The sequence below is a fragment of the Lactuca saligna genome, chromosome 8 (genome assembly GCF_052625555.1).
Source record: "Lactuca saligna cultivar CGN05327 chromosome 8, ASM5262555v1, whole genome shotgun sequence".
Taxonomy (NCBI): domain Eukaryota; kingdom Viridiplantae; phylum Streptophyta; class Magnoliopsida; order Asterales; family Asteraceae; genus Lactuca; species Lactuca saligna.
In genome coordinates, this window is record NC_136424.1 from 186,876,835 (window position 1) to 186,902,285 (window position 25,451).

Here is a 25,451-nt window from a genome sequence, read left to right on the forward strand (position 1 = left end):
TCTCTCTATAATTCATCCTATCAAGTTGCTTTGGTGAAGGCAACCCAAAAGGACCATGAACCATCGGGTCAAGTACAAACCAAAATAGTTATGGACTTAGACACTAATCCAACAGTCTCCCACTTGGATAAGTCTAATAACTATTCTGCGTATGACTTCAGATCCTGATCTGCAATCGTAGCTTTCCAAAGCCGCTGTTAACTCTGATCTTATTAGATACGCGTGTCCTTTAGATAAGGGATCATATATTCCTCCATTCTAGATATCATATAGACATAAGACATGAATTCTAATCATTCTCTCTATACTATTTCCCGACTTCCGATTTATGACGACTGACAACAGACTACAATTGATCACATCAAATTAGTCCCGACTGGGAAGATGTCAGGAAATTCGCGTACTTCTGGGATGTTCTGAATGTCTTTCATTTCTTGACTTGTATCGATGATGTGTGCGAGGAATGCATGACATTCCTTTCACAAGAACTTCTGGGCTTGAATGCACGAAACGATGCAAAGGCTCGTACTAGGTTTGTCGCCATAGATAACTAAGATTTTGTCGTTAGGAAGGTTAAGACGAATTGCTTTTTCAAAGCACATGATCTCAGCGCGAAGAAGACTCAACCAATCCATGCCGATGATAAATCGAAACATTTAATTGGGACTAGCATGAGATCTATCTTGAAAGTATGGCCATCTAAAGTTAAGGTACAACCTACGTATAGACAGTTAGTACGCTCCGTTTTTCTGTTAGCCATTTCTACCGTGAATGAATTATCTAGTGCATAGGGTTTTTGTTTAAGCAAGTGTGCAAATTTGTGACTTACAAAACTTTTCTCTGCTCCACTGTCGAAAAGTATGAAAGCATATGAGTTATCGAGGAGAAACGTAGCAGTAACTATCGTAGGATCAGCTACCACTTCCTCGTGGCCTAGGGCCATAACTCTTCCTACTCCTCTAGCCATCCCTGCTTTAGGGCAATTCCTCTTGTAATGGCCCACCTTGCCACAACCGTAGCAAGTTTGGCCCTGCAAGGTCCGGGGTGGTGGAAGTTGCATTTGTTGCACTTCAGGAGAGATCCAGCATAAGTTTTTGTTGGTAAAGTGTTCGCAGGGACAACGGGAGTCACTGCGTCAGCATTGATTGCCACAAGTTGTTGTTTCTTGGAGGATTCTTGTGAAGCCCCTCTTTTCCTCAAGTTCCACCCCTTCTTGTTGTTATCAGGGTTGGACTTTTGTGGTACAGGTGCAGGGATTGTTGGGTTCTGAGGTTTCCTGTGATCTATGAGAGATTGTGCCAGTTCCTTGGCACTATCAAAAGTGATAGGCCTGGAGGCTAACACACATGACTAGATCTGGGGCGACAGTCCCCAGATATACCTCTCTATCTTCTTGCTCTCGAGACCAACCATATCAGGGCATAGGTTTGCCAGATCACAGAACCTATTTGTGTAGGTTGTGATGTCGGATCCAACAATTTGTAGACGCCAGAATTCCTGCTCGATTTTTTGTACTTCGCCTCGAGGACAATAGTCTTTCATCAGCATGTCCTTCAACTTTTCCCAGCTGATGGAATACGCCACTACCAAAGTCAGATACTTAACATGGCCGTTCCACCATGTTAGTGCTCTGTCAGAGAAGGTACATGCTGCAAACTTGACCTTGTTGCCCTCATGGCAAGCACAGATTTCAAAGACGGATTCCATCTTTTCAATCCATTGACTTAACAACATAACCCCACCCGTACCATTAAACCTGCAAGGCTTGGCGTTTGTGAAGTCTTTATAGGTGCATTCCCAAGGGTGTCCATGGCTTTCGTCGTGGTTCAAGGGAGGTGCGCCTGTTCCCAATCCACTAGGGACAGGGGCGTTGATGGCTGACACAGCAGCTGCAACTGCTACTGTGAAAGCTGCCTGGAACATAGTGGCATCGAAGGGAGGAGGTGGTTGAGGAGGTTGGTGTGGTGGTGGAGGTGGTGGTATTGGTGTTTCATTGATTGGGTTACGCCTGGGATTTCTGCGAGGCGGCATCTTTAACTATACGTTTAAAAGATGATGACATGGATAAGAATAAATGAATAATGAATGTGTCTCATTGACTAACTTCCCATAGCCCAACAACAAAATGAATAGAATGATTAAATGAAGATGACAACATTTGGATAATAATTTCCATAAGATTAGACATCTGTCAATAATACTGGGATTACAGATGTAAACAAGTTCGGGAAAAATGGCCTAGGAATAGGCCTTACATCAACCAAGATAGGAAAATTTTGACAGAGCTACGACTAGATCAACACCTTATAGGTCCAAGATTTATAAAGATAGGAAATTAGACCAATGTTTTACATAAACTAGGTTATATCTAAAAGATGAGTTGACAAGATTCTATCGGCGATGAGAATTGCTAGTGTGAGTCCTTGATCCCGATAGTAGACGTTCCATGTCCCTCATACGCCTGTCAGCTCTCACTTGCTGAGCTTGAAGTTCCCTAACTTCAGCTTGAGTTTCAGCAAGTTCCCTCAGCAGAGTTGCATTGCGGACTAGGGTCCTTTCATGAGCCGACCCTAGTTGGTGAATGCGGACTGTGTTGACGCCAGAGTTGGCATCAATCTCCAAGACTCGATTGATAGTGGATTGACACAGTATCATGTTCCGAGAAATCCTACGAACCATGATGGGTAGGACTCTGTCAGCAGAACCTCCTTCAGTGAGGTTGTAGAAACTTCGGTTTCCATTGTAGGGAATGGGTTGACCCTATTTGTGACTCCATGTATTCAAGTTAGTGGCCCACAGAGGTGTGGGTCCTTGAAATGCGGGACAGGGGTTCAGGTTTGGGTTTTGAGAAGCTAGGGGTAGGTTGTTGACTTCAGGCTCCGAGTTAGAACTATCAGAAAAACCCTCAGCATGGTGATCATCCAAAGGGATTGGGTGATCATCTTCTGGTTCTTCCTCTAGCCATCCAACGTTGCCTTGGTTTGGGAAGTACGGATCGCCATGGTGAAATCCAGCCATTTTAATCTACGCGAGAAAAGGGATATAACGAATAGCTAAATAGACGAACTGACTAAGATAATTACAGTAAGACCAAATACCCTATGGTATTTCTTTTTGGTTGTGTTGGTAAGTTTTTAGACTTCTTACCACATCACAGCCATTCTTGGGTATATGCTAATCACTCCTTGGACCAGCATAGTTGATCAGGCTATGCCATTCCCAAGACTGACTATATATCCCCAGGCTTACTTGTGATATTCAACAATCGTAATACTTTTGTTCTGGTCATTGTGACACTGATTTTAGTATGAATGCAGGCACGTATACTTACTTAAATATTTTATTATTTAAAAGTATAACTCTTAGACAGAGTGTTTTAATCCCTATGTATTTATAGTTAGTATATCTTTTATGGGTTGATATACTATATTCACTATAAACAATGCTCAGATACCAATCTGTCACACCCCAAAACCAAGAACGGCGGAAACGTTCCGGGGTGGAGGACGTCATGTACAATATCACAACAGTGTAAAGTAGTAAACAAGCAACAACATCATCCATTGCATTATAAGTAAAATTTTAATACATGTGTTCTTTCATTGTAATAAGACACCAAAATATGCATAATCAAAATAAAAGACGAGTCTTGTCTGTGCTCCGTCTTCTCAAAATCTGGCCATCGTACCTGTCTACTGGTGACCTGAAATACAAGTTATTTTGAAAGAGAGTATCAGATTAAAGTTGGTGAATTCATAAGAATTTAAGTATCCTTGTCTTGTTTTGAAAAACTGTTATGAATGTCATGTAAACCTTTAAGTAATACAGTTGATATAAGTATGAAAAACCCTAAGAAATCCCTTATTTCTGACTAGTATGAAATGTAGTCTTCTACCAAGACCCGAATGTTTTGTTATGACAATGTAGTCTTCTACCAAGACTCAAATGTTTTGTTATGACAATGTAGTCTTCTACCAAGACCCGAATGTTTTTGTAAGTAAAAATGATAGCTTTTCCTTTTTATTGACTAGTACTAAAAGTAGTTAGTCTAACTCCTCGTTTATGTGAATGTATCACAAAATAAAGTAAATAGGAAAATGTACTAATGTAAGCGTTATCACTAGGTACTAGGATTAACACAACATCGCAATAAGCGAAAGGTATAACCTAATGAACATCCGAAGATTGTCCACTCATCCTCTATAGCAGCAGCAGGATGGGGGGAGGGTTAGTCCCGAAATCGATCTACCTAGTATAAGTATTAACCTTAGACCTCCGTAGATGGTCATCAACCACTTGTGCTAATTAGTTGGGATTCAGAATGGTTAGTCCCGCCTAGATATCCCGTTGAACTCACCTATATATGGTGGCCCGTTGAAAGAGAGTATCAGTTCATCCGTAGATGGTCATCAACCACTTCATGCATCATGTAAGCATATGTAAATGTACTCATGTATCAGGTAATGTACTGGTATAGACTCATGAATGAACTGACTCTTGTGTGATTCCTTGTAATAGGAATAATGTTTTGTTTCTTCTAACTATCCCTATGATAATTAACTGGAAGGTAATTGGTTGTTCAAGAAGGTAAAGGTAATGGTTTTGCAAGATATCTAAGAGTTTTGAATAATAATTAAGACTGACTTGATGTCATGTTAATAAATATTTCAAAACTAATACTTTTGTTATCAAGGTATTTTAAGATAGAAAACCATTTCATGCATCACATTTTGTAGTATGTGAAATCTGCTGGATGAAAACACAATTATAAAATACATATGAGTGATTTAATAACATGTTGTTTTCTACTTTTATCCCCCCCCCCCCCCATTAATGCATTTAAAAACATTTAAAATATTCATTTAGGGGTATGAACTCACTTATATATGGTGGTTTGGATGAACTGAATGATGTAGGATTGCTAGGTGTCAAGTGAGGACTTGTACACACTACGATCCTAATGAACATATAATCACACATATATGTACTCAATTAGTCTTAAATTACTAATTGATAAAGTTAAAATATCCTAAGGCACGTAAAACACCTTATATAAGTGCTACAAGCCATAATGATTGCACCTAAGTGCTTAAAGGACCTTGCTATTGTGTTTGGGGTTCAAGGGTAAACTCCCTTAGAGTTTACGGTTTTGATGGTAAGGACCTAGGGAGTTTAAGGCAGTAAGCTCTAGAGTTTACAGTCGTAAACTCTAGTCTTAAGGTCCAAGTGTTGTTTTGTGGTTTAGCAAGCCTTTTGAAGCAATTCTACTAAGTGGTTTGGCCTTTGGAAGGGACAAGGGCAACAAAACACCTCCTTTGAGGATTTTACGGCCTAATGGCATTTTCCTTTGGGTTTACTACCGTAAACCCTTATGGAGGAGTGTATAGCCATGTTTTCAAGTCCCTAACACAAGTAGGTAAATGTATATGCTAGTTTCTAAGCCTAAGGACGAAAAATGACCAACTTAAACCCAGTTTAGGGTGTTTAAGGTTTTGGGAGATCCCCAAACTGTAAACACCTATATTTTATGGTCTTTGATGTTTTTCTAGGCTTAAACACAATAAGGAAGGGTTTAAACATGTCAAGGAAGGTTTAAACATCAAATAGGGCATAGTTTTGAGGCTTAGACACACTTTGGTGTCATTTATGGTGTTTACGGCCCAAGAACCTTCTTGGACCGTGAACACCTTGTTCCATGAGTTCTTGGCACATTTTCTTGATGCTAACTTGTAATACTATCTCAATAAGACTCAAGGAGTGAAGTACTTACAATAAGGAAGCTTGAAGTATGTTAAAAGTCCAAGAACACTTAGTGTGTGTTCTTGGTGTTCTTGGTGTTTTTGGAAATCTAATCAAAACACAAATGTAAATGGATGAATAGATGCACAAACACTAGATTTAGTGTTTAATCAACTTGTAATGGATAGAACACTTACAACTTGGAAGGTCTTGAATTGTTTCTAGTTTGCTACTTGAGAGTGTTTTCTTGAGTTTACTCTTTTGGGAGTTTACTCTTTTGGATAAATGGGGAGTAAAATAATATTGACTAGACTTAGGGAGTAAACTCATGGATAAGCATAAGTTTACGGATTTTGGTATGATTTTTCCACCAAAACGAAATAGCTTATACGGGAACTTCTAAGACGTGGGATGTTTGCGTTTTCTAAATTTCAAAACCCGAGACGACACTTTCTTACACCCGTTCATTTAAAGATTAATATTAAAATAATCAAACAAACTCCAAATTTGTTAAAATAAGAAATGATGACATTAACTTATAATAAGAAGTGATTTACTTCTAGGGTTTGACCGAATGAAAATTTTGGGTTGTCACATTTCACAACTCCCAATCCTTTTCACAAGTGCAAGAATGTCAAATTCTTGCCACTTATGGAATATGCTTGATTCTAATATTTTATGCTATGATCCTTTCGCAATGTCATACCCCAAAATTCACAAGGACTATTGTCAATGAAATTACAAAATCCTCTATTGAGATTGTTACAATACAATTTCATAGACGTGATGTCTCTCACTCAAAGTACATTCCTTTGAACATCCTTTTGCATAAAATTTTCTAATCTAGACATAGACTCTCAATATCCAACTCCCAATATGGAAACATTTCCATATTTTCCATATGACAACTCATTCTTAATAGAATTTTATCAATTCATAATAATGTCGATATGGTCCATCCAATACCATACTTCCAACTAGTCACAAGCGACCAATCCTCAGTGAGCTTTGGATCGTCCTTTGATAGTTGTTTAATTGTCTTAGTCAAAACCGATTCTTGTACTTTTTCCCTCTAAATGCACTGGACATTTGGAAAATTTTAGAATGGTCAAATATTATAGCACTTGCAATCGATCCTATACCCGAAGCATATGGGACACGATGCATAATGTCTTACATAAAGATACGATACTTTATCAATCTTCTACCATAATATTTAATGTGTCACGTTCTCACAATTCGAACTATGAAGAGGGATGCCATAATCATAATAGAAATTTTGAGAACGCACTATGTATTCTTGACTAACTTTATTAACATTCCACAACCTAAGCCTTTAGATTTGAAACGAGGCATAATATTCAGACCCTTAATTATAGCAAAACAAATTTTCAACCCTTGCGACTTTGCAAAGTATAACTCTTGTTTTATATAATTAATATTGCTAACTTGCAATACTTGCCTTAATAAACATACAAGCACAACATTTATACTCCCACTATCATGATGATTATTATCATATAAGCATAACTTTCAGAAACCAGCTTAACTTCCAGAAAAATCGATACCTATTGAATTTCTTAAGTTCATGTTTCTAATACCTAATGCTTTGATAATCCTTTATCTAGGCTTATACACCTTTGCCTTAGATAACTCATATGTGTGTCTAAACAATATAGACTAATTTCCAAGTCTCACAATTCGAATCATGGAAAGGGATACCGTAAGCATAATCGAATTCGAGAATGCAATTTTCACAATCACTATCTTCTTAAAATCTCTCTTAGTGAAAGCATTTCCTCACAGTCATTTTCATGAATGAGGGAATCTTATGATACTTAGATTTTAATGGTGTATGTGTTCCTATCCATTTGAATTTGTCAAAACCAAATTTTCCGACAAATTCAAACTCATATGGACCGAACCTTCTCAATCTTGATTTCTTTCCTTATGGTAACATGAGTGCTCACCATCTCTTCCAAGTAGTCAAGCAGCTCACCCTTTTCTTTCAATGTACTTTTCATTGATCAAGGTGCTTGCCTTTTATGCCTTCAAATGAGAACTCATATAACTTATATGCATAATTAACTCGATTGGAACGGCACAGAAACAAGATAGTGTCAACACGATAGGTTGTAAACCTCAAGTTGTGTGCTAGTGATGATCGATAAGGTTTTATTCTTGATTAGTTCTTGAACTTTTCAAGACCATTAAGACTCCCACTGACTCCTTGACATTTAAGATTCTCTTGTCAATAAACATTTCTTGACAAACAAATATTCAAGAGTTAGTGTAGCTTTTGTAAAAACAAAACACTTCCTAAATTGGTCCTAGTTGGTCTTTGTCTTATCCAAGACATCACAACTTTCCACATTTGATGAATGTTATAAACCTTCTTAAGACTTGTCACTTAATGTCACAATCTTAACTCTAAGAATTGTTTTGGAACGAAGTATGGTTGAATTTTTTTTTATTTAACCATTCTTCAATTCTTGATTCCTCTTCTCAGATATACAATTGTAGTAAGACTCACTTAGAAGATCAATTGAGATATGGTTCTTAATCATTAAGTCCTATCACAAAACATAATAAAAGGTACTCTCCCTTCTTCTTAGAATAGAGAAACTTTTATCTTTCTGCCTACTTGATTCCTCTTATTCCTTCTCCTATTGATTTAAACATTTTCAATTAATTTAGAATTACACTTAATCTTATAAGTATAATCATATTTACTAAACCTTTAGTAATCATGACGAATATCTTTGTTACTCTTCCGGTGGATTTGATCAACACACAACTTAATGTACTCGATCTCCTAGTCCTTCACTTGACACTTTGTCAACGAATTAGTCTAATTTCCAAATATGAAATTTCTCATTCATCATGCAACCAAGTTGCATGATTCCAAGTTTCTGTCCAATTGAAACTTGGGCGATGAGAAACTCTCCCTATTTGGTAAATTCTCGACATTTCCACAAATAACATAATTAAGAATCAAATCCATTATTGCTAACAATAGAAACATTCAAACATCAATTTTTCATACACGCCATTGCAAGGATAAATAAATAATTTAAAATCAAAATTTATTTTATTGCGGAAAAATTTGTCCTTACAATGCAATTCATTGAAAAACTATGCTTATACATATTTCTTAGCAATCTTATTCTAACTATAAGTAGTAGCTCAAGAATCTAATCTTTAAGAATGCGATCGAAATCCATTTCTTCACGATTAAATTCCACTCACTTCTTCCCTTAAGCTTCCTCTTTTTTCTTCGATCCTACAAGACATCGAAATGTAATCTTATCACATCATGTATTAACAATCTAGAATAGGAACTTAAAAGAGTTATTTAATGGATTTTACCTAAAGTAGAGCCATACGTTTTGACTCTCCCATCTCTTAGATCTCTTAGGTAAATAAGGCAGCTTCGTCTCATATTCCCCTTCTCTTGGAAATAAAAGCACATTGACTCTTTTGGAATAGCACATGGAACTACTTCAGACTTTGCCTTTCTCGTATGATCAAACTCTTTGATCATCGCATGCCTTTCGTTTCCATTGCCTATATCCATAGAAGTCTGGAAGGCAGATTCACCAATCAACTTTGCTTTTCCAGTGCGCCAAATCATTACTGATTTAGCAGCAATAAGCATGTATGTGAGATCTATAAGGGTCACGTCGTGGTTCATCATATAGTACTCTCTTACGAACTCACTATATGAGTTAAGAAGCGACTGTAGAACCCAGTCAACAGCCAGCTCCTCACAGACAACGGATCCCGACATTCTTAACCTATCAATATGTGACTTCATCTCTAGGACGTGTGCACACACCGACTTTCCTTCTTCGTGTTTACTTGCCAAAAGGGCTTGAGTGAGCTTGAACTTTTCAAGCCTTCAAACTTGTGGGTTAGGGAGAATAATTGGAGGAGGTGGAGGAAGTGAAGCATGATCTCTTGTTCCTCGATCGAATCGTTGAATATCATCTTCATGTGGAAAGCTTGTTCCATGGGATTTGGGAATACCATAGTTGTCATACTTTGACATCTACAAAATAGGAGAAAACAAATTCAAGTTAGTTGATTGATTAAGTCCTTAATAAATCACCCAAATGAGATATTAAGGCTAGGACCCAACACAATACGCTACAACCTAGAAAAGGGATGTCGTAATCTAGTTGCAGAATATTTGAAGGTAAGTGAATGACAATTCACTAATTTTCCACCATAAAAAATGAAAAACCAATTAAGTTTTAAATGCTTTGAAAACTCCTAGATCCTTTGAGATTCATTGAACTTTTCAATGGTATGTTTAAATCTTTATATTCCCCTCGATTTGTGACTGGGATGCCGAGGATCACAAAATAGGGTGTGAATAACCATGCAAACTTACATGGTGCCCCCATACGTTACAGTCACCTATTAGATGTGCCGGTTAACCACACACGCTCCACCAAACTATGACAAACATTGACTCACCCTTTGCTACCTTTGCTTAGAACCATTTAGTGTGTCGGTTAACCACACACGCTCCACTAATGTCTTCACAAGGGCACAAAGTGTAATTTCATGGAATTGCATCAATTCACTTTTGCCCAAAGTAACTAAGATTGGGAATTTTGCAAAAACATTTAGTTACTTTTGTACTTCATTATACTTATAATGGAAGGTTTCTGTCCTATCCTACCCGTTCGGCTAACGACCCTCCACTAGTCAAGAGTGCGGTGGGTAAGAGTGGATACCCATTCAATCGCCATTTTATAGGCAATTTCCTTAAACACCCCTTATAGACCAGCTTCGTGAATGAGGCCTACTAACGGTAAGACTGACTTTTACTCATACATATATATAATGTTAAACTTTTAATATTATATATAGTATATGGTGTATTTTACACTTTTAAAATACTAGATGGTCAAATTTAACAATTATACTTTTAATTCAATTAAATTGTGAACCAAAACTTTATGGATTTATTAAACCTCTTTTAATTATACACTTTAATTAATTAATAAAACCATAAGGGTGTGATTTGAACTTTTCAAAACAATATTAGGGTTTTAGAATTTAACATTTCTAAATTAACTTTTAATCAACTTTTAAATTCAAAAACTTGAGGGCAAGTTTTGAAACATTTCAAAACATTAGTGTTTTAATTATTTAAATTCCAAAAAAAAAACCTTTAAGTTCAAATTTAAACCATAAAACTTACATGGGCGCAAATGAAACTATTTCATAACACAAGGATCAAATAACAAATAATAGAAATTAAACAATTAATTTGTCATTATCTATATTTGACCTAATTTCGATTTCTTGCGAGATAAGTTACCCAATTAATACAAATAATCAATCTTTAATCATATAACGAAGTTATTATCTAATCAGTTGGTAATTATCTTGTGTTTTGGCAAGGATAATATTTTAGAAATAATAAAAATCGTATTTTATAGGTTTAAAACGAATATGGTAATTATCCTTAATCAAAACAGCAACAAAATCCAAATTTCCCTCTGTCGGACGCCTGACTCGCCGAGTCACACATTGGAACTCGCCGAGTAGGGCTGACTCGCCGAGTCAGTTCGAACAGGAGGCCAGAATTCAAATTTCGGTAAATAATTAAACATAGCATCACATACAACATAAACCAATCAAGGCTCTGATACGACTAATGGGTTTTAGCCATAAGAACATCCTATGTGCTCATGCAACCCTAATGCTTGGATCTAGGTTTCTCTATTGTACATGCAATGTATCCAAGACTTACAATCTTAGATCTAACATATTATAAACTGAAATTAGGGTTTATAGAATTACCTTTGATTGTTATGTAGCAATAACAATCTCAAATCCTCCTTGTAATGACTTTAGAAAGCTTAGAGTCACAAGTGTCACTCCTCTAATGGCTCACAAACACCAAGAGCAAGAGGATAAAGAATGATAAGAGAGGGGAGGCTGCCCAAAATCGTCCAAAACCCTAGAGGAACTCTTTGCTACGTTTTTGGGGCTTAAGGGTGATATATATACATGTAGGCTATTAGGGTTTTCAACTAGGAAACCCTAATTTGACTGTTTAAGCCCTAAGCAGCCCATGGATTCCTTTAGTATATCCCTTGGACGATTTCTAATGGGCTTCCCCATAGAATTCCTCCAACTTATATATTATTAAGTAATCCATAGCCCAAATGCAACTATCTTATAATTACAGTTCCAGTCCCTTAAGTTTAATTAATCTCTTTTAGCCACAAAATTATCAATTAATTCTTGACTAATATTAATTAAACAATATGATTTCTCCTTTAATATATTATTCTCATAATATATTAATAAATCATAATTAATCCTCTCTCCCCATGATTCATCCTATCAAGTTGCTTTGGTGAAGGCAACCCAAAAGGACCATGCACCATCGGGTCAAGTACATACCAACATAGTTATGGACTTACACACTAATCCAACAACTAGTTCCAGGGATGGATGTTGTTCGGAATTCGTGTGAAGCAATTTTGTGGGAGTCCTTTAGCTCCGCGACCAGGTCAGAACCCAGTATGTCAAATGATTGGTGAACGAATGAAACCAGTGAGGTCTTAGTATATTTTGAGAAGCAGCCATGTGGCAGCATATTGCTTCAGAAAGATCAGTGTTCAATCAGTTTCTGTATTTAGGGCGGTATTGATGAATTAGGTCTTCAGGTGTATGAGAAGTATCTAGATGTCGAAACCCACAGATATCAGAAGTTGAATAGTTAGATGAAAGACAAGTGGATTGGGCTCAACAATAATGATTTGGTATTAGAGGTCTGTCAGGAAGCCAGACCATCTTGAGACTTCAAGATTCGAATCGAGCAAATATGATCATATTGCAAGGTATTCGTTTATTTTCAGGTTTTAGAGCCTTGTGAGGGTTGGTTACGGTTTCCTTGGAAAGGCTAGGGTTATGCTCGACATTGTGGCTTAAATTGTTTGGCATGTAAGGATGAGGAGAAACGATTTCGAGGACGAAATAAAATTTAAGTGGGGGAGAGTTGTAACATCCCGCTTAAAATAAACTAGGTAAATAATAAATCTGGAACCCTGAAATGTAAATTTATTATTATTTTATAGCCGAGTGTCATGATTTGAATCTCCAGGGGTTAAAGCATAAATTTGGGACAATATTTGTAAGGAATTTATTGAACCAGGGGCTGAAGTGTAGCTTTCGGACCTATGTTGAAAAGGTTTGTAGAAGACAGGGGGATAAACTATAAATATCATATTTATTTGAAGAAGAATTGATAAAGAGGGGCCAATTCCGTCATTATGGGAAAGTAGTAATATGTGTCGGGTATATATATATATATATATATATATATATATATATATATATATATATATATATATTCCGATTACTTAATCGAAAACCCTAACCCTAGAGAAGTGTCGGCCGCCACCCCACCACTCCTCTAGCCGCCATCACCGGTTCTCCCTCTTCTGCTCCGACCAGATGGAGTTCCAATGACCGCCACCGATTGCCATTCTAGTCGTCGGATTACCGCTACAACATCCAAGTCGCCGGAGGTGTCGTGCACCCAAAGAAGCCACCAAAATCCGATGAGGTAAGCTATGGGCATCATCATTATGCGGGCCATGAATGAGCTTCCCTCCCGACTCAAGACTCCTTCTTCATTCTTGCGCACATTTCATCAAATCACTATGTTCGTTGTACCACTTCAGGGAGACAGAGACCACCACCGTTGCTGCTGCCGAGAGAGAGAAAGAGAAAGAGAGAGAGAGAGAGAGAGAGAGAGAGAGAGAGAGAGAGAGAGAGAGAGAAAGAAAGAGAGAGAGAGAGAGAGAGAGAGAGAGAGAGAGAGAGAGACACTGTTGATGCCAAGGGCACTGCTTTTGTCGTCGTTATGCACCACCCAGTGCTGGTTGTGTCTCGATTTCGAACAAGTCAATTCGGGAAAGGTTGGTGCTTGTCGGAGAAGTGAAAGAAGCTAGCCGCCGCCACCACCGTGAGCTGGTGGCTTCCATCCCAAAATGATTTCTTCTGCCTTGAGCCGCCAGGTGGGTGGCTGGAGCATTGTATGTAGCTTGAAGTATAAGAAGGGGTGCTTTGTCTAATCGGAAAGTCGAGAAAGGCCATCACCACCACCGTGAGGTGGTGGCTACCACCATCTGCCGCCGTTGGACACTATAATGTGTTATGTTGTTTAGTGTGTATGTGTGTGTGTGTGTTTATTTTGAATTTTATCATTGTAATGTGTAATTTACAAATTGGAATATGAAAGGAAAAATCAAACCACCACCGTGAGGTGTTGGCTACCGACACCGGCCACCCGGTCGGGTGGAAGTGTGCTTGCCTTGTGAGTTTGATTCGTTTGGGGGTGCTTGAAACCCTAATTTGCCTTATGAGCCCTAATGGACCCAATAAAGCTTAATGGACTCTAATGAACCCCAATAAAACCCTAATGGGCTTAATGACATTCTAGTGGGCCTAGTAGGCCCAATAAAGCCCTAATTAACCTAAAAGCCCAATAAATTGATAAATGGGCTAGTAATTTGGCTGGAAACCCTAATTAGGGTTTGGAAAACCCTAATGCCAATAAAACCCTAATTTTGAGAATTAATTGGGACGCACACTGGAATTATTTAATAACTTGGAATATTAAATACTAATTATTGACAAAAAATTAATCTAAGTAATATTGGACTTAATGGATTAAGTCCTTAATGGGTTAAGTAGGAAACTTAACCCTAATCATCATTTTATGTGAAACCCTAATTTCACTTGGGTTTATTATTGGGCCTAAATGATTGAGATAATGATGGGCCATCTAAAAGCAAGAAATTGAACTAGAATAATTTAATGGGCCTAGGGTAAGGCCCATGTAAGGGGTTTGGGCCCAATTTGGAAAATTGGGCCATAGATGGGCCATAGTTTGGGCCTTAATGATTATATGATGTTGGGCCTTGGGCTTGAATAAGCCAAGCTAGGGGTAATGTAGTAATTACCCAAAGAATGTACTTATGATTATGTAGTGGGACCCAATTATTAATTGGGTGACGTTTTGATATTGAAAGATCGGGAATCTGTCATCCAGTAGTTGGGGTTGAGTCTGCGGGACTTCAGTAGTGTGGGGTTGAGTCTACGGGACTTCAGTAGTGCAAGGTGAGTCACCTTCCCATAAAAGTGGGTCAAAGGACACAATGTTGGCCCACTAGTAGGAGTTGTTTGTTTGATAATTATCTGTGTAATAATTATATGGTATGCCACTATCTGATATGCCTTATATGCTAGGATGCCAGGTGTTAGTAGTAGTAGGGGTGTTATTGCCCGAATTACCGATTGAAAGATACCGAAGGGGTAGACAGTACCCATGCATGCATAGCTGTATGATCATGATATCTTATTATGTGATAGTGGTAGGGGTGAAATAGTCCCCGATTACCGGTTGAAAGATACCGATGGCGGATACCGGTTGAAAGACCCCGATGGCAATTACAGTTTGAATGATACCGATGGCGGATACCGGTTAAAAGATACCGATGGCAGTTACCGGTTGAAAGATACCGAAGGGGTATACAGAACCCATGCAATGCTTATCCATCTTTTTATGATAGATTAGTATGTGATCAGTATGTTATGATGTTAGTATGTGATCAGTATGTTATGATGTTAGTATGTGATCAGTATGTTATGATGTAAGTATGTGATCAGTATGTTATGATGTTGATAAGTGATCAGTATTTTATGATGCTAGTATGTGATCAGTATGTTTATGATGATGTTAGTATGTGATCAGTATGTTTATGATATATTATTATGTGATAGTGATAGGGGTGAAATAGTCCCCGGTTACTGGTTAAAAGATATCGATGGCAGATACCGGTTGAAAGCTACCGATGACAAATATCGGTTGAAAGATACCGATGACAGATACCGGTTGGAAGATACCAATGGCAGTTACTGGTTGAAAGATACTGATGGTGTTATGGGGTATGTGGTATGATGGGGGAACTCACTAAGCGTCGTGCTTACTGAAGAGTCCAGTTAATGGTTTGGTCTAGGCTTTCATTGTATATTGTTTTGGATACAGTCTGTAATACTATTTATGAATTGGGTATGTGTTTTGGAATGTTTGTGTGTTTAAGACCGTAAACTGTGTTTACGGCCGTCAACCCTATTTACGGTAGCAAATTTAGTTTGGGGTCTGAGTCTAGTATAAATAGTGGAGGAGTTGGTCTTTTGTGGTTGTTGATGCTATTGAGTCTACAGAGTGTTCCAGCGAGTTGTACCTAACGTTTTTCTGAATATAAAAGTGTGCATGCTCGATTTCTTTTCATCTTATTCTTTTATTGTGATTGTTTGTTACTTGATCACTGGTATAGATCCTTATTTGGACCTTACAATTGGTATTAGAGTAGTAACCGGTGTCAACCTTTATTCAATCAAAATTTGGGGTGCTTAAACTGATATTCTCATTGTTCGAACATTGGTTTTGGTATTCTAAGTGGTTTAAGGATTTGAATCTACTGCAAAACGTGTGTTTAAAACTTTCTGGGAGTTTACTGCCAACCGTAAATACATTTTACGGTTATAAATTCAAAAACTCATCAACCGTAAACTGTGAATTTGCAAGAAGCGTAAACTCAAAAACCGTAAATTCAGAAACCGTAAACTCAAGAACTGTAAACTCAAGAAACCGGGAACTCATAGACCATAAATCTTGTTTACGGTCGTAAGCTCATCAACCGCAAAAGATTTTCTGACTTTAATTTTGTGATTTTTAAATTGATTCAATTTCCATTCGATTCTCAAAGTCAAAATCATTTTCACAAACTTGATACTGTCATGGGCACCACTACGCGTATTCCAAGATTGATGTCTGCAGATGGTTTTCCCGAGTGGAAGTACATGTAACATCCCAAAGTCAGAATCAAGAGTTCAGGGGGTAAAAGTGTAAGTTTGGAAGAGAGGAACTCGGCGAGTAGGAGCTGCAACTCGTCGAGTCTAAGCGTGTGTCAGGCACATGTTAAGTGACCGGACTCGCCGAGTCGGAGGCTGGACTCGACGAGTCAACGCTGGAATGAGAAACCCTAATTCCTAGGGTTTGCACCCTATACAAGGAACCTTAAGCCCCACCCCAGCCTCTTTAGCACCCCCTTCGATGTCCAGAAGCTTTCCTCATCGATTCCAAACCCTAATTTGAGAGTGAGAGGGATTTAAGTGTGTTGTGGAGCTTGGAGAAGAAGGATACTAGAAGTAAGAGTGGGTGGGATCATAGAGGAGCGAAGTGGATCTGATTTCCTTGCTTGTTGGCATTACATTAAAGGTAAAAAGTTGTTTCCTTGACTTTGTTGTGCTTAGATTGTTTATGGATGAAGTTTTAGGGCTAAAGTATCATATATGAGTCTCTTTTCGAGTATTGGGTTCAGATATGTGGTTGCTACTACAGATCTAAACTGGTCTTGACTCATGAATCTAGAAAGTGATAGCTTTGGGGCTTGATTGAGAGTGTCCATGCCTTAAACCTTCATTTTATCTTTATTAGAGCTTGTTGAGCCTTGCATGCACGTAAAGTTGGAAACTTTACGTGTGGATCTGGCCCTAGGAGTCCAGATCTATGTATTGGAAGCAATGGAATGGCCTGTGAACGCCTGAATGAAGAAATTACGTATGGACTTGGCGAGTCTGGGAGATGACTCGGCGAGTCGGGCTAGATATTAGACTTGAGTCGCATACTAACTAGTCGAGTCACAAGGGTTGACTCGGCGAGCTGTATGATCATGGGTAGGAACTCGACGAGTTGCAAGAACAACTCGGTGAGTCTGTTGAAGATTGCCTTCGACTCGGCGAGTCTGGTCACAGACCCCAACCTCTTTTGGATAAAGCCTTGGATTAAGTGAGTCGGTCGGTGACTCAGTGAGTCGGACAGGATGGGACGCAGAGATCGTTGGACTCAACGAGTCTTAGGGCGACTCGGCGAGTTGAGTCGTATTATGGGAATCTCTGAGTATAGGAACTCAATGAGTCATCGGGGTGACTCGACGAGTAGAATCAACCAGGAAGGTTGACTTTGACTGGGACTTTGACTTTGACCAAGAGTTGACCAGTTTGACTTACAAGGGTACTTTGGTAAATTTGGGTATTTATGGAATTGGTAGTTTGGTAGTGTTCTGTGGTGAAGATCGTGACGGTGGTCGAAGCAGCTTGGTCTTGTCTTTCCAGTCGGCAATTGCATGTGAGGTCTCCTCACTATATCGTCAGGGTCTAAGGCACCAAGGTCAGCCCTTTATAGGATGGAAATCTGGGTATTGTTTGTTATGTTACAGATATGCTAGATTTCATCCTGGTTAAGGATGGTTGCTATGTTACAGATATGCTAGATTTCATCCTGGTTTAGGATGGTTGTTATGTTACAGATATGCTAGATTTCATCCTAGTTTAGGATCGTTGCTATGTTACATATATGCTAGATTTCATCCTGGTTTAGGATGGTTGCTATGTTACAGATATGCTAGATTTCATCTTGGTTTAGGATGGTTGCTATGTTACAGATATGATAGATTTCAGGATGGTTGCTATGTTACAGATATGATAGATTTCATCCTAGTTTAGGATGGTTGCTATGTTACAGATATGCTAGATTTCATCCTGGTTTAGGATGGTTGCTATGTTACAGATATGCTAGATTTCATCCTGGTTTAGGATGGTTGCTATATTACAGATATGCTAGATTTCATCCTGGTTTTGGATGGTTGCTATGTTACAGATATGCAAGATTTCATCCTGGTTTAGGATGGTTGCTATGTTACAGATATGCTAGATACATCCTGGTTTAGGATGGTTGCTATGTTACTGATATGCTATGTGATCTGTTAGACTGTTTGTCTGGTTAAGGATTGTTATGCGATTAATTATTTATTGTGCATATGGTTGATTGAATTATATGACTAAATATGCCCATATCAAAAGTCTATCGGGTCCAGCATTATGTGTGGTTAGTATACACTAATGTTGTAGGGTCGGTGGAAGTTTCATGGATTGGGTGGGTAGTGAGAGACCGGGAGGCCAGATATGAGATGTTTAGCATTCCTCTAGGAGTAAGGATTTTATCGCTCGTTACATTTATGTATATTATCAGGGCGTCGTGATGATACTTGAGACAAATATGGGTAGGTGTGGAAGGTAGTATGGGCCGGTACTACTGAAAGCACAGGACCCATACGCGTGGCAAGGAAGTCACAACCCCTAGGGTTGGGTTTTAGAGTTGTTTCCCTGTCATTATATAGGTTATTAGAGTCCTTTTGGTGTATTGCCATAATGGTGGTCACAAGACGTCTTGTGACCGGATCCAGGTTAGGATCGGGAGCTGGTAGCCAGGATAGATCAGCATTCTCAGGGGATCGTGTCAGGGAGATCCTCCGAGAGGAGACAATCGTGATTGTTCGGGGATAAATTCCAGAGATGATTGGGTCTTTCAAGACCGCCATGGTTGGATATTTTGTCGAGCGTCATGTAGACATTGCTGAGACGGTTGTCGTGGCAGCTTTGGTAGCTATAACGATGTCGGGGAGAGGAGCTCGACGAGCTTTCCAGGACCAAGACATGTTATCGGTACATAATCTGATGAGGAGAAGGATACAGTTATCTGGGAGTAGGAAGATGACATGTACTTGTTATATTTCCGCGGGTTGAGCGGGAGAGTCTAGCTTGTGGATTTATAGATTCGAGGCTCGGGGGTTTGCTCGAGGCTGGGTTATGGGTCGTGGGAACTCCGGAAAGGAGTGATGATTATGTTCAGCTGGGATTTTGTAGTTGGAATTGAAATGGTTGATTGATGAATTCAACCTCCGTTTGGTAGGGAAAGGATTGCACCCTCTCAGTTTTCGAGCTCGAAGGAGTGAGCAGGCTTGTGACCCCAAGATCAGGTGTATTCCGGCTTGGAGTCAGATGGTTACAGGAATAGGCAACATTATTTCAGTATCGGTTAGCTTAGGACGGTCGGCATGGTATAAGTGTTGTGAGGTCCGGTTGTCCTTGGATCTCTTGTATCGGATGGAAAGGATTGATTGTGCGATCTATTGCACTTTTAGGACTGTAGACTATGTCTTGGGAGTGGTTTGTAGCCCGGTTTAGGGCAGAGGTTGTTTCAGCTGTGGGCGTTTGAGTTAGTGAGTGAGTCAGGGTGTGAACCCTGATGAGAATGATTTCTAAAGCCCGAAAGTAGGAAGCTTGTTTGGAACACCTTTTGAAAAAGGGGTTTTATGTGGGACGACTGCGGATGGAGTCCCATAAAAGGGTTATTCATCATTGTCCGGATTTAGTGGTTAGCAGTCATTAGTGGTTGACAGATTAAAAGCGCCAAGAGAAGTAACTCATTGCTGAGGTATTAGTTGGAGCATCTATATGGTGGCCTGCAGGAAGTGAGTGTGGAGTCATTCACGCATTGGTAGCTGTCGGTTTCACTGGGATTCGGGAAGTGATCATCTTATTCTTAGAAGGGTGTGATGAGTCGGGCCTAGCTAGCAACAGAACACTAGTGGGAAAGAGTTGGTTGTCATTGGATAAATCGTTGGGAAGTGAGGAGGATTGAGAATCCTCCAATCTTCATGTATTATGAAGGCTTAGTTGAATCTAAGTGGGGGAGTGTTACCCTGAGATGCTAAAGTGGGAAGATTTTGAAACGAGGGTAGGTTTCACAACCCGACAGGGAGAACAAAGGCCCTATTGGCTGCTTAGTTGAGGGTTGTGTTGTTTGGGGGTCGGCAAAACTCCCCAACATAACACGTCTTCTGGATGCTTGATAACAGAAGTTGGGTAACCAAGTTGGGGTCCTAGTCATGAATCGAGTTCAGTTCGAGTTTTCGGTCGAGGGTGTGCTCGACTCTGAGGGTTGTAGATTGATAGATTGAGGGTTTTGTTAGATGTTAGGGTTAAGCAGTGCATTCTGCACAGGAGTGCGGGTTATTTAGCTTGTATGGTAGACACGCGGGCCAGGGAACAAACCTTGGATTTCCGCGAAGGTGGACGATTGACTGAAGGCCTGGTAGGGCGGTCCAGTCATGCTGAAGACTCTGTTTATGTTTGTAGATTCGGGTATTGAGTAGACTGCTACACTTTAGCACTCAATAGGTACGTTCCACGTTTTGAGCATGCTGCTAGAGTAAGCTAAGGCTTTCGGTGTATCTTGGTTGGTCAAAGTTATTATTAGGGGTCAGATGGAGTTCAAAGAATCTTGGTGATCTCATCCGTTCGGAGTGTCTCCGAGGTTTCATCTTCTCGGATCGGGTAATACTCCAATTGGTGACCGAGAATGGATCCGAATGGGTGTTTTAATTAAATGTTGGATCCACCGGTGTTGTTAGCCGAGAGTGAGGCATGATTGGAGCAAGTGATAGACAAGTGGGGTAGGGAACATACCATAGTTTCAGGAAAGGTAGTTGGACGATGTGAGGCTTGGGTTTAGGCCATGAAAAGAATTCCAGGAACAGAACTGGAGTTTGGAACCTCAAGAGGGCTAGAACAGACTGCATGGGAGAGATTCCCGGGAAGGATGGTTCAGGGTGACGTACGACAGTTTTGAGCGGTCCGGATAAACTAAAGACCGGAAGGCATACCAGTCAGGCCGAAGGCTCAGCGAACAGTCCAGATAGGCTGAAGGTCCGGGAGGGTGGTCCAGACAAGCTGAAGGTTCTGAGAGTGGTCCAGATAGGCTGAAGTCCTGGTAAGGCGGTCCAGTCATGCTGAAGACTCTGTATGTGTTAAGTGAATCTGTATGCGGAGGATGAGTGGATATGTTGCCATGCAACAGTAATCGATATGATCTGGCCCCAATTATTGATCATATTGATGTAGTTGGTTGGAGGCCGTGCGTGGGCCTTATTGGTTATGTGATCGGATTCGGGGTATATGGGAGTTCGAGAATAGCAGTTGCTCTTCATGGATAGTGTAGAGTGGAGTTTAGCTCAGTGGCACTTATAGGTGCGGTAAAAGTTGGTAAGTAGACGTCCTGGAAAGGAAAGGTACGTCGCTCTGAAAGGAGTGTGAGTCCTTTGAAAGAAAGGCAGTAGAGTAAATGGATGATTGAGAGTAATTCAAATGCACAGTGATTGTGCCAGTGGTATGGAAGCACATCCAGATTGGGTGTCTATTGGGTTGCGGAAGAATTTCCGGTAGTTTGGAACCAGAAGATTTCGGAAAGGGCACGAGGATGGAACCTTGGATTTTCTGTATGGTTGTGATCAGGAGGTTATGTATGTAGCGGTAATTCATCCTGTGGATGTTTGGGGCTATCATCAGTATGTCGGGTTTTTCCAGCCCAAGGATGTTAGAGTAGGTTCGGCATGCGTATCTGATTGCATGGGAGAGCACATGGGAGTTGATCGGGAGCTGAAGGACGTGCCATCCTGTCAGCTCGGAAAGAAACGAGTAGGATTCGGAAAGGAAAGCGGGATGAGTCCCAGAAGTGAATGCAATAAAGGATATGCCTGTTGAGGAAAGGGGTAGCAGCTTCGTACCGGGTCAGGACCCGGTGGTTCAAGGTGATATCTAGCTTTGCAAGAGTCAAGTGGTTGTTTTGATTTGGAGTGATGAAAGTATCATCGGGTGATCATTGGTTAATAAGGGTTGTTATCAGAGAAAGAAGTCGGTGGCCGGCTTGAATCAGTTGTCGTAACTTTGCGAGGGAAGAGTTGGACTTTATAGAGGTTTGATAGCAGTGTTCGGAGGAACTTGGGTCGTTTGATGCCAGGAGGTGCATTGTGTGAGTATTATCTAGAAATGTGTCACTGCAGGCTTCGAGGATGAAGCCTAATTTAAATGGGAGAAAATTGTAACATCCCAAAGTCAAAATCAAGAGTTCAGGGGGTGAAAAGTGTAAGTTTGGAAGAGAGGAACTCGGCGAGTAGGAGCTACAACTCGTCGAGTCTAAGCGTGTGTCGGGCACATGTTAAGGGACCGGACTCGCCGAGTCGGAGGCTAGACTCGACGAGACCGTGCTGGAATGAGAAATCCTAATTCATGGGGTTTTCACCTTATATAAGGAACCTTAAGCCCCACCCCAGCCTCTTTAGCACCCCCTTTGATGTCCAGAAGCTTTCCCCATCGATTCCAAACCCTAATTTGAGAGTGAGAGGGATTTAAGTGTGTTGTGGAGCTTGGAGAAGAAGGATACTTGAAGCAAGAGTTGGTGGGATCATAGAGGAACAAAGTGGATCTGATTTCCTTGCTTGTTGGCATCAGATTAAAGGTAAAAAGTTGTTGCCTTGACTTTGTTGTGCTTAGATTGTTCATGGATGAAGTTTTAGGGCCAAAGTATCATATATGAGTCTCTTTTTTAGTATTGGGTTCAGATCTGTGATTGCTACTACAGATCTAGATTGGTCTTGACTCATGAATCAGGAAAGTGATAGCTTTGGGGACTGATTGAGAGTGTGCTTGCCTTAAACCTTCATTTTAGCTTGATTACAGCTTGTTGGGCCTTGCATGCACATAAAGTTGGAAACTTTACGTGTGGATCTGGCCCTAGGAGTCCAGATCTATGTATTGGAAGCAATGGAATGGCATGTGATCGCCTGAATGAAGAAATTATGTATGGACTTGGCGAGTCTGGGAGATGAATTGGCGAGTCAGGCTAGATATTAGACTTGAGTCGCATACTAACTCGGCGAGTCACATGGGGTGACTCGGCGAGTTGTATGATGATGGGCAGGAACACGACGAGTTGGAAGAACAACTAAGTGAGACTGTTAAAGATTTCCTTGGACTCAGCGAGTCTGTTCTTGGACTCGGTGAGTCTAGTCGCAGAACCCAACCTCTTTTGGATAAAGCCTTGGATTAAGTGAGTCGGTCGGTGACTCGGTGAGACGGACAGGATGGGACTCAGAGATCGTTGGACACGACGAGTCTTGGGGCGACTCGGCGAGTTGAGTCGTATTATGGGAGTTTCTGAGTATAGGAACTCGACAATTTGTCGGGGAGACTCGGCGAGTAGAATCAACCAGGAAGGTTGACTTTGACTTTGACCAAGAGTTGACCAATTTGACTTCCAAGGGTATTTTGGTAATTTTGGGTATTTATGGAATTGGTTGTTTGGTAGTGTTCTATGGTGAAGATCGTGTCGATGGTCGGAGCAGCTCAATCTTGTCTTTCTAGTCGGCAATTTCAGGTGAGTTCTCCCCACTATATCGATAGGGTCTACGGCATTAAGGCCCGCCCATTATTGGATGGAAATCCGGGTTTAGGATGGTTGCTATGTTACAGATATGATAGATTTCATGCTGGTTTAGGATGGTGGCTATGTTACAGATATGCTAGATTTCATCCTGGTTTAGGATGGTTGCTATGTTACAGATATGCTAGATTTCATCCTGGTTTAGGATGGTTGCTATGTTACAGATATGCTAGATTTCATCCTGGTTTAGGATGGTTGCTATGTTACAGATATGCTAGATTTCATCCTTGTTTAGGATGGTTGCTATGTTACAGATATGCTAGATTTCATCCTTGTTTAAGATGGTTTTATGTTACAGATATGCTAGATTTCATCCTGGTTTAGGATGCTTGCTATGTTACAGATTTGCTAGATTTCATCCTGGTTTAGGATGGTTGCTATGTTACAGATATGCTAGATACATTCTGGTTTAGGATGGTTGCTTTGTTACTGATATGCTATGTGATCTGTTAGATTGTTTGTCTGGTGAAGGATTGTTATGCGATTAATTGCTTATTGTGCATATGGTTGTTTGACGGGGGTTGGGTTGAGGTGGGTCCTACTTTGTGCTATTGGCCAACATACCCAGGGCGGACCAGATATTTTGAAGGCCCTGCTAGCGGTCTGGATAGGATGAAGGCCCCAAGAGGGCAGACCAGACGTGCCGAGGCTCAGAGAGTGGACCAGGCCGACTGAAGGCCCGGTGTGGGTGGACTAGTCATACTATAGACTCAGAGAGTGGACCAGGTGGATTGAAGGCCCAGTGCGGTCGGACCAATCACACTGTAGACCTGATGTGCATGGCTGATCTATTTTGCTATATGTTATGAATATGTTTCTGTGTGGTTGGTATTTTGGAGGTAACTCACTAAGCTTTAGGGCTTACAGTTCAGTGTTTTGTTTCAGGTACTTCAGGAGCATGTGGCAAGGCGAAGGCGTGATCGTACTGCTCCTCATCTTTCATGATTTATGTGATATGGTTCTGGGGAATACTCTGATGTTAAAACTATTTTGAAAATAAATATATGAACTTAATGGTATTTGAATGAAATAAAATGTTTTAAATTGGCTCAAATTTTTGGTCGTTACAGTACATAATTGAAAAATACATTAAAATGAAAGATTTCAAAGTCTAGAGAAGCATTATTAAAGGTCCTGTTAGAATCACTATGACAGTTGGAGGATAGGTAATTGACAAGGCTGTTGAGAACTACATTGATGAGGAGTTTGAAAAAATTGAGGAGAAGGAAAGGGCTTTAGCCACCTTAACTATGGCATTATCGCCCGACATTGCTCAAGGTTTTCGTGAGTACACCTCAGCTAAAGATCTATGGAAAGCCCTAATTAAAGTTTATCAGGGCAATGAAGATATGAAGGAGAGTCGGTAGGACATGTTGAGACAAAGATTCAATATGTTCAACTACATTCCTGGAGAGACTCTTGAGGCTCAGCTGCAGCGGTTCACAACTCTCACAACTGACATGAACATATCGGGGATCTTCTTGACCAA